Consider the following 12,420-nt stretch of genomic DNA (forward strand, 5'->3'; position numbering starts at 1 on the left):
TGTTCAGGGTGCTGGGAATTGTAGCACTCTCAGGTGTAAATTACAGTGCTCGGGATTCTTTGAGGAAAGCCATGTGTTTTAATGTACAGTGGTGCCTCGCAAGACGAAATTAATTCGTTCCGCGAGTTTTGTCGCCTTGCGATTTTTTTCGTCTTGCGAAGCACGGTGTCGGAAAAGTTTTGGAAAAGCTTCAAAAATCACCAAAGTCTTCAAAAACCTCAAAAAAAGGCTACCACACCACGTGCTATGAGTTGCTCCTCGAAGTCAAGTCGCAACTGTATTAACGGTGTTAAGAAAAAGGAAACAAACTTGCAAGACGTTTCCGTCTTGCGAAGCAAGCCCATGGGGAAAATCATCTTGCGAAGCAGCTCAAAAAACCCTTTCGTCTAGCGAGTTTTCCGTCTTGCGAGGCATTCGTCTTGTGAGGTACCACTGTATGGCGTACATTACTAGGGCCAAGCTGGATGCAACAGCAACGACTCTGTACTGGTGGAGTCTCATTCTGAAAGCAAAAAAGACCTAACTTGTGTCCCTCTGTGGTTCTTTTCACCCTGCCCCAAGCAACAGCTGGTATCAGAGTTAGGCAGATGAGAGAAGCTGTAGGGATGTACGTTGTTTGTGTGAGAGAGGGAAAATCCACTAGTCTGCTTCTCATCTCAGACCCCCACCTCCACTTTCTACCTGATTGTGGCGGTTCCGTTCTTAAACAAGGCAGAGGTGCTGCTGATGCATCTCCTTTGGCTCCCAAACAACTGCATTGGCTGAAAGCAACTGCGTTCAATCCATCGTCCCAAACACTTGCCAAAAACAAGCCACACATGTTGAATAACTAGAAAGACTCATATTTTGTAAACAGGAAATTCTGGTGGCTGTAAAAAGAAAGGGGCGGGGGGGGGGGAGAACAGCATGGAAATTTCAGATTACTCTGACCATGAATTTGGCATGTTAAGAGGAACATGAAGATGCACATATGAGGACGTTGGTCAAAGTACAAACAAGATGATGAAAATGGCTGAGTCACACATGCAAGCTCTTAAAGGATGCTTCAACAAATATTACAAGGAATATCCTCTACCGCAGCCCCAATGGAAGCACTGTGTGGTCCTGGGACACAATTTTCTAATGAAGAAGTCTTTACGTGTCATTTTTTATGTGGAGTCTGTCTCACCAATCTGTTCTGGCCTTTCATGGAAGGAGGGACCTTGGTTTCGGTATTGGTATGAGTATGTGGGTGCTAGGAACCCTAAATCCCTGGGTCCAATAGTTATTAATCAATGCTTGGAATATTAAGAGTGGGTGCCAGTATTAAGACTGAGTGTGTTTGAAGTCAGTGTTTCTTAAGCCATACTCATGTGTACTGAGCTGTGTGCTAGACGCTATTGATTCCCTGCAATCAGCAAGTATTAAAAGCTAATTAAGCTAGGCAGCGCTGCCACCCACCCTCCTCAGCTGCGGCACACCACACACCTGGCAGCAGCAGCTCTGCTGCCAGGTCATGTCTGACCAGGCGGCAGAAAGCATCCCACCTTGGCTGCGGCGAGGCGTGCCCGGCCGTAGCAGCTCCACCTCTGCTGTCAGGTCAGGCCTGACTTGGCAGCGGAGGGCAGGAGAAAAGTGGGCAGCAATTTCCCTGCCCTTCTCCTACCCTGAACTGTGGCACACGCTCCGTTGCTGCACCACAACAGTATGAACCCCCGGGCCCTACAAATGTTGAAATTGTAGTGAAAGCCATGGGGTGACTGTCAAACATTCAATACATGTGACAAGGTTGAAGCCACTGTGCAGCCATCTTGGTCTGAGGCTGTGTTTGGACCAAGAGGAGACCACTGACTCTCTTAACTGTGCAGGCCACAATCATACAGATGCTGCTGGTCTCCTGAAAATATCATCTTACCTCACCTATGTCAGTCCCAACCTTTCCTCCCCTTAAAGACTCTGCTGCTTACGCCTAAATATTGCACAATAGCAAGGCCCCCTACTTCCATATAAACAGGACGCAGGTGGCGCTGTGGGTTAAACCACAGAGCCTAGGACTTGCTGATCAGAAGGTCGACAGTTCGAATCCCCATGACGGGGTGAGCTCCCATTGCTCGGTCCCTGCTCCTGCCAACCTAGCAGTTCGAAAGCACGTCAAAGTGCAAGTAGATAAATAGGTACCGCTCCGTCACCTGTATCTTCTGACAAAGATGACTGAGGAGAGGCTTTTGAGGAGAGGCCTAATGGCCTTACTTCACCGCTTCCTTTCTGGTCAATACTGCACAGGTTGAGGATTTTTATCCTCCACTTCATTATTAGTTCATTAAAGGGGGGTGGGTGCTGGTAAGTATCGCCCATTTTGGATATAGCCAGAAATACATTTCAAACTCAGATTGAGATTTATACCAAAATCCTTCTCAATCAGTTCAAAGGAGAGATGCTTGAAGAATGCCATCTAGTGGCTACAAGCGATGTAAGAACAAATACATTTTTTTTGTTTCATCTGCTAGATACTGTACTATATGCTTGCGAGACTACTACTATTTATGGCCTGCCATATACTTTTAAATCCTATTAATGACACACAGCACACACAGGTATAGATAAATATGCACACAAACATAAGCATTTCCTTATGTATTCATTTAAAATATTTCTAATCCTCCCTTATTGCTAGCAATCCCAGGTGTGGTACAGTAAACCAATTTAAAATCAATAATTATATCCAGCCAATAATAACATAAAATCAACAGCTGCCCAGTGGGAAGGATGTTTAAGACTGATATTACTTGTAATATGTCTTGCGAGGATTTGTATCCTGAAAGATAGGATTAAATAACTGACATGAATGAATAAATGAATGAATGTCCAGTAAGAAATTAGTAAACAGCAGACAATACATAAATACTGTGTTTTCAGCCTTGGCCTAGAACAAATACCTTACAAATGCCTGATTGTAAGAACAAATACCTTACAAATGACTCACCTGCATAAGTGAGTCTTCAGCTGGTGACACAAACCAAAAAGAGATGGTGGCAGCTGTATTTCAAAAGGGAGGACATTCCACATACAGGATGCTACCACAAAGAAGGTTCTCTCCCATCCCCCCCATATAAGATATCAATAGGAAAAAGATGTTTCCAAATTTATCTGGCAGGGGAAGAAACCAAGGATTAAGTATAAACTATTAACAGATACCGAAGAAAGAGGTGGCTTCTCTCTGCCAGATTTGAAATTATATTATGAGGCGTCATGTCTCTGCTGGCTACGGGAGTGGATAACCTTAAAAAATACAGATATCTTAGACCTTGAGGGTTATGATAATAGATTTGGTTGGCATATTTATGGTATGAGAAGACCAAAGCGCATAAAGGCTTTTTTAATCACTTGGTAAGAAAAGCAATTTATGGTGTATGGGAAAAATATAAAAACCTGTTAGAGCAGAAGACACCATGGTGGCTTTCCCCAGTGGAAGTGATATCCTTGAAAAGGACTAATGGAAAAAGTGAATGGTCAACCTAAAATGGGTAACGGGGTAATAATAATAATAATAATAATTTATTATTTATACCCCGCCCATCTGGCTGAGTTTCCCCAGCCACTCTGGGCGGCTCCCAATCAGTGTTAAAAACAGTACAGCATTACATATTAAAAACTTCCCTGAACAGGGCTGCCTTAAGATGTCTTCTGAATATCAGGTAATTATTTATCTCTTTGACATCTAATGGGAGGGCGTTCCACAGGGCGGGCGCCACTACCGAGAAGGCCCTCTGTCTGGTTCCCTGTAGCCTCACTTCTCGCAATGAGGGAACCGCCAGAAGGCCCTCGGCGCTGGATCTCAGTGTCCGGGCTGAATGATGGGGGTGGAGACGCTCCTTCAGGTATACAGGACCGAGGCCATTTAGGGCTTTAAAGGTCAGCACCAACACTTTGAATCGTGCTCGGAAACGTACTGGGAGCCAATGCAGGTCTCTCAGAACCGGTGTTATATGGTCCCGGCGGCCACTCCCAGTCACCAGTCTAGCTGCCGCATTCTGGATTAATTGCAGTTTCCGGGTCACCTTCAAAGGTAGCCCCACGTAGAGCGCGTTGCAGTAGTCCAAGCGTGAGATAACTAGAGCATGCACCACTCTGGCGAGACAGTTCGCGGGCAGGTAGGGTCTTAGCCTGCGTACCAGGTGGAGCTGGTAGACAGCTGCCCTGGACACAGAGTTAACCTGCGCCTCCATGGACAGCTGTGAGTCCAAAATGACTCCCAGGCTACGCACCTGGTCCTTTAGGGGCACAGTTACCCCATTCAAGACCAGGGAATCCCCCACACCAACCCGCTCCCTGTCCCCCAAAAACAGTACTTCTGTCTTGTCAGGATTCAACCTCAGTCTGTTAGCCGCCATCCATCCTCCAACCGCCTCCAGGCACTCACACAGGACCTTCACCGCCCTCACTGGTTCTGATTTAAAGGAGAGGTTTTACTTTAACAAGCTGCATAATATGGCTCTTGCTGAAGGTGGAGATGTGCGTTTACATCTGATGGAGATGCAAAATCTGAGACATGAGCTGCAACAGAGAGGACTCAACTTTCCAGAGGCTGTGTATTCTTTCATGATACTACAATCTTTGGGTTCAGGTTGGGAGTCTGTTGCAACCCAGATTGCTGTGCAGCCAACAGCTCAGCTGACAGTGGACTTTGTTACTGCCGTGATTCAGAATGAAGCAGATCGCCGGGGTGCTAGCTGCATGGGCAAGGGGGAGTCTTCACAGACGTCATCCCATAGTGCAGTGGAACCACCAGATGGCGCCAAAGCTTTGAAGGCAGTGAAATGCTACTCGTGTGGACGTCTAGGCCATATGAAGAGGGAATGCAAATATCCCAAGGCCAAGACAGAGCAGCGCAGCGAAAGCTCATCGCGTGGAAAAGGCCGAGGCAAAGGCAAAGGTCCGGTGTCCAGGACAACGCAGCACAAGGCTATGGTTTCACGCTTCACTCCAAAGGTTGCAGAGGTCCAGAAGACGTCTAGATCTTTCTTCGTTGTTGATTCGGCGGCAACCCACCACATGTGCAACGACAAGAGACTGTTTGTGTCTTTTACACCGCAGGAAGGTGCGATTCACCAGGCGGATGACCACACGATTCCCAGTAAAGGCTACGGAACTGTTGTTCTTCACAGTTTGGACTTATCGATACAGAATGTCCTTTACGTGCCAGACGCCAAACATAATCTTCTCAGCGTTGGACAGCTAATTGAGCGGAACATTGACGTGTCCTTTAAGAACAGGAAGTGCATCATCACAAAGAAAAATGACTATGTATTGCATGCTGAATATGTTGATCGTTTGTTTGTTTTGTATTATGATGATGTTGTGCAGGATGACACTTGTTGCATTGCAGGTTCTAACAAAAGTTTGCATGCAGAATGTATTCATGATTTTCATCGAAAATTTGGACATTTGCATTTTGAGGCAGTATCTAAAATGCCTGCCTTGGTTGAAGGTATGACTATTAAACCCTGCAAGTACCACATGAAGTGCAAAGCATGCGCAGCAAACAAGGTGAAAATGGCTGCGAAAGGTAAGGTGTCTAGTAGGCAAGCTACGGAACCATACCAAATTGTTCATGCTGATTTGGTTGGACCACTATCGCCCTCTTTGGGTGGAAATAGGTACTTCATGGTTCTCATTGACGCATTTTCTAGGTATATTTTTGTGTACAATCTCAAGCAGAAATCAGAGGCTTTTCCTAGGTTCAAGGAATTCTGTGCTTGGTTGGAAAATGTGCATGGTAAGAAGATAAAGACTCTTTTCAGTGATCGCGGGGGAGAATTCACTTCTCAGCAGTTTGAAGCTTTTCTGACTGAGAAAGGAATTCAACACGATTTGTCTAGTCCTCGCTCGCCATGGCAGAATGGACTTGCGGAACGGGCAAATCAGACATTGCTTCAAGGGTTAAAAACCTTGCTGCATGATGCCAATCTTCCAGAGAGTTATTGGGCCGAATCTCTCTCGTGTTTTGTTTACAGTTACAATCGCAGGTTATCTTCAGCGATTGGTTGTACCCCCTATGAGAAGATGTTTGGCAAGAAGCCATACATCAAACACATGAAAATATTTGGTTCTGACATGTGGGTTCATTCACCACAAAATTCCAAGTTAGACAAGCGTGGATTGCATGGTATCTTTCTAGGTTATCAGAAAGGGTCATACAGAATAATGATGACTGACTCTAAGACAATTAAGCTCACGAGAAGTGTTGAGTACAATGCAAAGTGGGGGGAGAATGTGGGAATTTTCCAATGTTATCCTGATGACGGTGATGAGACTGAGGATAGTCAAAAGCAACCACAACAACCCACACCCACTGATGAAGGTTCTGAGTCTGAATCTGAAACTGAATCAGGTGATTCAGAGGATTTCCAGAGTGCGAAAGCCTCTATGCGACCCTCTGAATGCTCTGATCGAGAAGAATTGGAGGAACCATTGTTCACAATAGGTCGTTTTTCTCCCAAGAAGGAAGAGGAGAGTGTTGAAGACTTAAGGCTAATTCGTAGGTCACAAAGAGCCACAAAAGGCAAACCTCCAAAGAGATTTGCTGATGAGTTTGCTACGATAGCAGTAACAGCTGTTAAAAGCTCCAAGAAGGTATTTGAACCTTCAAGTTTCCAAGAAATCCAGGGTTTGGATTCAAAGGAAGCTGAGCCATGGTTAAATGCCATGAAGGCTGAGCTTGATTCCTTAGAAAGGAACAAAACATGGGAACTAGTTCCAGTAGTTCCAGGAATGAAACTGCTTGGAAGCAAATGGGTCTTCAAAGCAAAGACTGATCAAAATGGCAAGATAGTCAGACACAAAGCCAGATTGGTAGCCAGAGGTTTTGCACAGGTACCAGGTGAAGACTATCACGAGACCTACTCACCCACAGTGAGGTATGAAAGCATTAGGCTTATGCTCAAGCTAGCTGCAGAGCAAAATCTACACATTAGTCACCATGATATTAATACAGCTTTTCTGTACGGATCTCTAGATGAATCACTTTATATGCTTCCACCTGATGGCGTACAGGTAAAACAGGGATTTGTTTGTGCTCTGAAGAAATCCCTTTATGGTCTCAAACAAAGTGCACGGTGTTGGCACACAAAACTCACTGAAGTATTGTTTTCTCTAGGTTTTCAGCAAGGGAAAGCTGATCCATGTGTATTTGTCAAAGAGGAGGGGCAAAAGAAACTGTACTGTTTGTTTTATGTTGATGATTTATTATTCTTTTGGAAAGATGTCGCAATGTACAATAACGCCCTAGCTCAACTGAAAGAGCACTTTGACATGAAAGATCTTGGTGAGGTAAACAACTACCTATCTCTGGAAATAGAGAGAGATCAAGATGATAACATTCTAGTACACCAGTCACGGAAAATTGCTGATGTGTTAAGCAAACTAAACCTGATGGATGCTAACCCTGTAGACACACCGATGACAACAGGTTATCAGATAGATGACACTGAAGAAGCATTTTCTGACACTACGCTGTACAGAAGTGTGCTAGGCAAGCTAAACTTCATTGCCAGATGTTCAAGACCAGACATTGCTGTTAGCTGTAATTTGCTAAGCAGACAAGTCAACAATCCTAGTGTCAAGGATTGGAAAGCTCTGAAACGCATAGCGCGGTATTTGAAAGGCACTATGCATTACAGACTGAGATTTAACAATCAGAAGTCTGGTGGTCTTGAAATATTTGCAGATGCAAGTTTTGGAAGTGACACTGCAGACAGGAAAAGTACGTCTGGAGTTTGCTACATGTACAATCAGGGTCTGTTTGATTGGTCATGCAAGAAGCAAACAACAGTTAGCTTAAGTACTTGTGAAGCTGAACTGAATGCACTGTCTTATTCACTTAAAGATTGTGAATGGTTGTTACAATTGTGCAAAGATATGAAAATTCCTGTCAAATGTCCAATCCAGGTTTACCAGGACAACAAAGCATGTTTGGCTTTGCTGAGGTCTGAAGGTTGTAAGCAAAGCACGAAGCACTTGCAATTAAAGTTGCAGCATGCTAGGGAATGTATTCAGAAGGGACTCGTAACGGTGTCCTATATGCCAGGTAATGAAATTCCTGCTGATGTATTGTCCAAGATTGTATCAAGGGATCAACACTGTACCTATGTGCAGAAGTTGGGTTTGTACTGATATTGTACGAACACGCTGCCCAGTGATGTTCACAGAAAGGGGGAGGATGTTGGTTTCTGCTTTCCTTCACTGTGCAGTGAAAGGGCTTGTCACGAGACAGGTGTTTACATTCCACAGTCTGTACTGTTGGAGTTTCTCACGGGAAAGGGAGACTGGATGTGACGTACACTGGTTTCCTGTTTTTCACTGTGTGATTCTCTCCAAGCTGTTGAGGAGAGAGGATGCTTTCTCTGCTCCTGCAGAGGCAAGATGTCTTTCTGTAATATAACTGCTTTGAACTGTAAATAAAGCAATATAGAGTATGTAGTACGTACTCCTCATCCTTCCGCTGGGCACCAAACTCTGCTTTACACCAACAAGAGCTGGGTGTCATCTGCGTACTGATGAACACCCAGTCCAAACCCCCTGATGATCTCTCCCAGCGGCTTCATATAGATATTAAAAAGCATGGGGGAGAGGACAGAACCCTGAGGTACCCCACAAGTGAGAGCCCAGGGGTCTGAGCACTCATCCCCCACCACCACTTTCTGGACACGACCCAGGAGGAAGGAGCGGAACCACTGTATGACAGTGCCCCCAGCTCCCAGCCCCTCTAGACGGTCCAGAAGGATGTTATGGTCGATGGTGTCAAAGGCCGCTGAGAGATCCAGCAGAACTAGGAAACAGCTCTCACCTTTGTCCCTAGCCCGCCGGAGATCATCAACCAGCGCGACCAAGGCAGTTTCAGTCCCATGGTGAGACCTGAATCCCGATTGGAAGGGATCCAAATGGTCCGTTTCCTCCAGGCGTGCTTGGAGTTGTTCAGCAACCACCCGCTCAATCACCTTGCCCAAGAATGGTAGATTTGAGCCTGGGCGATAGTTGGCCAAATTGGCCGGGTCTAAAGATGTTTTTTTAAGAAGCGGTTTAATGACCGCCTCTTTCAGCGGGTCTGGGAAGGCTCCCTCACAGAGGGAAGCATTCACCACCCCGCAGAGCCCATCGCCCAGCCCTTCCCGGCTCGCTTTTATCAGCCAGGATGGGCAAGGATCAAGGAGACAGGTGGTCGGTTTCACTTTTCCAAGCAGCCTGTCCACATCCTCGGAGGTAACAGACTGGAATTGATCCCATGTAACAGGACCAGACAGAACTCTAGCACTCTCCCGCCCTGGCCCTGCTCCCACGGTGGAGTCTACCTCCTTCTGAATCTGAGCGATTTTATCTGCAAAAAACTTTGCAAAAGCATTGCAGGAGATCTTGGGGTCACAAGAAGGGCCTCTCCTGGCAATCTTAACACATGTGTGGGTTAATTCAGGGGAAATGCTCCTCAATATTTAAGTCCCAAGTGCTGCGCCGGACTTTATAGGTCATCTTCTGCACCTTGAATTTCACCTAGCTGCATACTGGCAGCCACTCTTCCAGGATCCTATAAGCCTAGGGTCCTTGAAAAGATGGCCTTCATCTTCTGTACTGGCTAAAGCTTCCCACACAGTGCGTCACAGTAATTTACTTGATCAGACATTCAAATATGAATTTTCTTATGGAATTTTTGTTTCCTCAGAAATACAGAACCATAAACCGACCCAGCCCTACCACTGGGTAGAGTGAGGTACCTGCCTCAGGCATCAGATCTGGAGAGGGGGCACCAGGGAGCATCAGCAACGTGTTGGAGAACAAAGCTATGTGTGCCCCACGGCCTGCCCTGCACCTCCTAAGCAAACTTGCTTCCCTCAGAAATGCTGTCTTGTTGACAGCGCTGAAGTAAAGCTCAACTGCCAGACCAATTGGCTGAAATCACTTCATGCCACAAAATCTCTAGGGCCAGCAGTCTTGCTTATTAACTTAGCTCTGCTTAAGGACTAGATTTTTAACCAGCTCATGAAACAGATTCACAGTGAAATGCTAAAGAAGAATGTGCTTAACCTGGCATTTTCTGTTTCCCAACAAGGGTTAGCAAGAATAAGGTCTCAAATGCAAAGAATATGTAATAACCACTTATGTCGAGCTGTTGACAGAGAAGGGGTGCTTTATGCCAGTTTTCAAGTTTGATGAAAATGGGTGGCATTATTTTTCTGCTGGGAGCAGGAAGGGAAGTTAAATTATTATATTGCCTTGAGGTACTGAGAGTCATAAGTGATATGAAAGTGGCAAAACATCAAGAACACACATTCAGCAGGATCCCAGAAGGTGAGTCAGGAACCAGGAGTTGTGGGTCAAGCAAGTACTCGGGCCCAGTGGCCTGAGAACAAAACAAGATATAGGTCTGAGAGACAAGCCAGAAATCAGGACTGATAAGCAAATCAGGACCAAAAGACAAACCAATCATCAGGACTGGAGGATACAGGAACATTCCAGAGCTCAGGAGAACCTTGTTGCAAGGCTCAGTAGGAACAGAAAGCCCTGCTCTTACTCCTTCCTATCCAGAAGATTCCATGACTAGCCAGAGTGAGCAGAGTCAGTCTCAGGCCTGAGGGTACTTCACTGATGTTGCTTCAGGAGGTGACATGATGCCCTCCCTTGCCTGAGCTCCCTTCCTTCTGCATTTCCTCAAGACACATAGAGTTTTCTTAAGTAGCCATAGGGAAGGTTAGGGATGGGCTGCCTCAAAATTTCTCTCAGGCCATTGATGGCTCCTTCAGAAGTTGATAATATGTGCTCCCTGGTCCATCAATGAATCTGGAAACTAATTGTGCAAGTCTAGTTTCTGAATCAGTGGCATAGCGTGGTAAGCAGAGGGGCACACCCCACCCCTGAGTTGGCAGAGTAGACAGGCCAAGAAGGCGTGTGACCATCGCCACCAGGAGCAGCAGTGGCAGCAGTCATGTGCCTCACGGGCTCCGCATGCGACCCCCGGCACACGGCTGCACCTCAGCTTCCCAATCCACCAGGGTAGGGCAACACTTGCCCTGCTCCGGGCACTGGCAACCCATGCTATGCTTCTCTTCTGAATATTGTTTCATCTACAATTTCATATATGAATGTAATATGTGAATCTGAGCGAGTTAGCTACTATACAAAATAAAGTAGGCCCTATCCCTATAATGTGTACAAGTGGTGACAAAGAGCCAATACTCCCAACACTGAAGATGAAGAGCCAAAATTAGTTTTGATGAGCTATAAGGTGATGAGCTATAAGGTGAGCTAGTGGGATGCGGGTGGTGCTGTGGGTAAAAGCCTCAGCGCCTAGGACTTGCCGATCGAAAGGTCGGCGGTTCGAATCCCCACGACAGGGTGCGCTCCCGTTGCTCGGTCCCAGCGCCTGCCAACCTAGCAGTTCAAAAGCACCCCCGGGTGCAAGTAGATAAATAGGGACCGCTTTCTAGCGGGAAGGTAAACGGCGTTTCCATGTGCTGCGCTGGCTCGCCAGATGCAGCTTTGTCACGCTGGCCACGTGACCCGGAAGTGTCTCCGGACAGCGCTGGCCCCTGGCCTCTTGAGTGAGATGGGCGCACAACCCCAGAGTCTGGCAAGACTGGCCCGTATGGGCAGGGGTACCTTTACCTTTACTTTTAAGGTGAGCTAGTCTTTAGTGTGACTACCTAAGCAGTGATCCATGCTGAAAATAGAAACACATTCACTACGCACCCAAGTTTCAGCAAGCATCTTAATGTCGTCAAAAAAGACTTCAAAGTCAAAGCCTGAGGCATCTGCTCCCAGAGGCCTAAAGCTGCATCTTCTCCATTTAGAAGTCTGCTGTTCAGTGATTAATCCTGCTGTTGGAAATGTTAGTGATGATGTAATTTTCCTATAAGAAATGAAAACTTTATTTCTATTCTTTTCTTTTATCATTTGATCTGTCCCCATAGAGTTCTAAAGTGAGAGTTTTGGCACATTTTAGTCTAAACTTTTTTTCCTTCATGTGTGAGACCTATAATAAATACCCCGTTTTTATGTGTAGTTGTGCTTCAAAGTCACATATGTTCTTCCTTGGTGTATGGGACGACCGTGTCACTCCAATTACCTAATGTAGCTTCTTTAGTAACTAAAAAAAGGAAAAGAAACATGATACACTGATATACGTGCTATGGTTTATATACTTAAAAGAAAACTGCTGATAAAACAGGCACCATGGATACTAAATCCCCATGAAAACTAAATTTCTATGACACTATTTTTAGCTCCATCCATTTATCATTTATTTTACAGAGGTACAGACAAGGGCTGCATTCATACCATACATTTAAAGTACCATGATACCACTTTAGGCAACCATGGCTTCCCCCAAAGGATTCTGGGAGCTGTAGTTTGTTAAGGGTGCTGAGAGTTGTAAGGAGACCCCATTCCACTCCC

The sequence above is a fragment of the Podarcis muralis genome, chromosome 12 (genome assembly GCF_964188315.1).
Source record: "Podarcis muralis chromosome 12, rPodMur119.hap1.1, whole genome shotgun sequence".
Taxonomy (NCBI): Eukaryota; Metazoa; Chordata; class Lepidosauria; order Squamata; family Lacertidae; genus Podarcis; species Podarcis muralis.